This window comes from Corvus moneduloides, chromosome W, assembly GCF_009650955.1.
Source record: "Corvus moneduloides isolate bCorMon1 chromosome W, bCorMon1.pri, whole genome shotgun sequence".
Lineage (NCBI taxonomy): Eukaryota > Metazoa > Chordata > Aves > Passeriformes > Corvidae > Corvus > Corvus moneduloides.
Window position 1 is genome coordinate 4,148,361 of NC_045510.1, and position 3,534 is coordinate 4,151,894.

The following is a 3,534-nucleotide window of genomic DNA, read 5'->3' on the forward strand; positions in this document are numbered from 1 at the left end:
AACTGCAGTCACAGGCATCGGAGGTATGAGACTTGCCCAAAAGTCTCCTTTAGTCCACATTGAAGTTGATGGCAAACAAGTGCCAGCTACAGTTTCCATCATGCCCCTACCAACAACTGTGGACTGTTTGCTGGGCAGAGATGTTTTAGCTCAGCTAGGCCTCGTGCTGACCAACGACCACCATTTACACTAGAGGCCATTGCTTGGACATTCCCGTTGCCGCTGACATGGACTACTAACGAGCCTGTGGTGGTTAAGCAATGGCCCTTGAAACGGGAAAATTTAGAACAAGCCCATGCCTTAGTAACCGAACAACTCCAACAGGGCCACCTAAAACCATCCGTCAGTCCTTGGAATACTCCTATTTTTGTCATACGCAAGAAGTCTGGTGCGTTTCGCCTTCTACATGACCTCCGTGCAGTAAATCAACAAATGGAATTTATGGGGGCGCTACAACCTGGTCTCCCCAATCCGGCTATGTTGCCCCAAAACTGGCCTCTTTTAATTATAGATCTCAAGGACTGCTTTTTTACTATTCCATTGCATCCAGATGACACCAAGCGCTTCGCCTTTACCTTACCTGCCCTGAATAAAGGAGAACCAGCCAGGCGATTTGAATGGACTGTATTGCCGCAAGGGATGAAAAACTCACCTACTTTGTGCCAACTGTATGTTGATGCTGCCTTACAACCCTTACGGAGACAGATGCCTGATGCCATTATTTATCACTACATGGACGACATCCTCTTTGCTCAAAGGGATCCTTTCACCCCTGCCCAGATGCAAATTATTGTTGCCTCCTTGGCTGCTTGGTCCCTTGTTGTGGCACCCAACAAAATACAAGTTTCTGCTCCATGGAAATATCTAGGATGGACTATTACCGCTCAGAGAATAAAACCTCAAAAGTTACATATTCAAGCATCTATTTCAAACCTAAATGAGGCCCAGAAACTTCTAGGAGACCTGCAATGGCTTAAACCTGTTACAGGAATTCCCAACATGCTATTGGAACAGCTACGTCCTTTGCTAAAGGGCACAGACCCATGTACTCCTGTGACGCTTACGCCGCAACAGTCTAAAGTCTTGCAGCAAATTACATCCTGCATCTCCAGAGGCTTTGTCGACCGTCTAGACCCCGACACCCCCTTATCCTTAACTGTCTGGAACAGTGGAGAACATCTCTTAGGAGCCATTACACAGCAAAAGAAAACGGGGGACATTTCCGTTCTAGAATGGATCTCGCCCCCCTTGCAGCAAAGAAAAACAGTCACTCCAAAGATTGAAAATTTGGCAACTCTTTTAAAGAAAGGACGCCTACGCACCTGGGAAATTAGTGGCCTTGAACCTGCAGTTATCAACCTCCCCATGGAAAAACCTACTTTAGAGTGGTACCTACTCAACTCCTCGCGACTCACTGAAGCATTGCTCTCTTCTGGAGCAGAAGTTCGCACCGGCCCATTAGCCCCAAAATTACTTAACTGGTTGGGAAGCTGGACCTGGATATCCAAACCGCTGCAACACCAAGGGCCTATCCCTGATGCTTTGACAGTTTTTACTGATGCCGGACGCAGAACCAGGACAGCTGCCGTTGTTTGGCACTATAATCAACAATGGTGCCACCATAAGATCGCAGCTACCCCTACTGATACATTACAAACCTTAGAACTTGTAGCAGTACTGTGGGCCGCCCTTCATTTTTCGGAACCCCTCAATGTCGTTTCAGACTCTCTTTATGTTATGGGAATTGTTTCTAGAATCGAGGACGCTGTCATCAAGGAAGTAAAAAACCAGCGACTTTTTGATCTGTTATTACAGCTAAAACGTGCGCTGCGGAACAGATCTCACCCTTATGCAATTCTCCATATACGCAGCCATAAGTGGCAAGAAGGCTTAGGAGAGGGCAATGAGAGAGCAGATCAGATCGTATCACTCAGTCAGAATGTTCCCAAAAATACTAGGGCTCGAGAAAGTCACAGTATGTTTCATCAAAATGCAAAAGGATTAGTAAGAGATTTCCATATCCCCTTACGTGACGCACGCGCCATAATAAAAGCATGTCCGTTATGTAGTTTTCACAATACTGGGGTCAGTTTAGGCATAGGAGTCAATCCTCGAGGACTTAAAGCCAATGAAATATGGCAAATGGACGTCACATGTCCCCAGTTTTGGGCGCTTGAAGTATGTTCATGTGTCAATTGACACATACAGTCATTTCATATGGGCTACGGCTCAGACAGGAGAACAAGCGAGACATGTCGAACGTCATTTGAATAGCTGTATAGCAGTTATGGGAGTCCCTTTAATAATCAAAACTGATAATGGCCCCGCTTATAGCAGTGCACGCTTTGACAGATATATGCAAAATTGGAATATTACTCACAAAACAGGCATTCCCCACTCGCCCACAGGTCAGGCTATTGTAGAGAGGGCACATGGCACCCTCAAAACATACTTGCAGAAATATCCTGATTTGTCCAACCCGCAAGACAAATTACTAAAATGCCTTTTTGTCCTAAATCACCTTTGTGTGTTCGGTGACAAAGAAGTGCCTCCTGCCATTGTTCATTTTACCTATCCTCAACCCCCGATGCCCATGCCTTGGGTGCGCTACAAAGACCCCAAGACAGGACTTTGGCAGGATCCTGTAAAAACCTTGTACTGGGGAAGAGGTTATTTATGTGTGTCCACTCCGACAGGTCCCCTATGGGTTCCGGCTAAATGGACTAAGCCTGTTGTCACTGATGAGCAACCCACAACAGAGGAAGGCAAGAAGAGTACAGAGGAAGATCTCACAAATCCTGCAGGAAGTTGAGCAACGGTTTCGCGTTACCTTCCTTGTGGACTCCGAACAGGAGATAGAGGATTATCTCCTCCCACATTTGCAGAGACATTTTTTACGCTTTTGCCAATCTGCTTGCTTTGCATGTAATTGTAGTGATCATAAGGCGTGGGTGAGATTGCTTTGCGGAGGTTGTAATTTACAGTGGTGGGTCCACCAGCGACATCTATCAGAAGGGTTTTGGTGTCAGTCTTGCAGTTTTCACTGGCACCGTGAGACGGCTCAAGGAGCATTGGTACAACTCACAGGCAAAAATATCATTGACAGTTTGCAATTAGTTGAAAATCTTGAAGATCTGCGGCTAAGAGAATTAGCGTGGTCAGTACAGCATTTAGCAAAAAAGATCTTGGCCGATAGCTACTCTGCAGTCTTGCAATCCTCCTGCCAACTAAACATCGGGGTCCCCATTCAGTGGCAAGTTGAACCAAGAAAGTGGGATCATGTTTGCCGGCGGTTTAAGCATCGTGCTGCTAATCGCAGGCTCAGCAATGGGTCACAACCTTCCCTACCCTCCTAAGGTGTTTGACCCCAGAGATAATATCTGGGTCTCCTTGGCACGCGAATTAAACACCACAACATTCTGTGCCTCCTTAGCCACACCCAGTACTCCATTTTTGACATGCTTAGTTGGAGTACCATTAACAGATAATACATGGCGCAACTTTGTAATCGAGACCCAGAAGCAGTTCAAACCT

The 3,534-nt window shown here is 46.2% G+C and overlaps 1 long non-coding RNA gene across 1 annotated transcript; it reads left to right on the forward strand.

Moving 5' to 3' along the window:
• The first annotated feature begins 335 nt into the window (after positions 1-335).
• On the forward strand, positions 336-2,764 carry LOC116437445. The gene is made up of 2 exons (XR_004237304.1): positions 336-668; positions 2,697-2,764. It is a non-coding gene; the product is annotated as an uncharacterized LOC116437445 (long non-coding RNA).
• Positions 2,765-3,534: the final 770 nt, after the last annotated feature.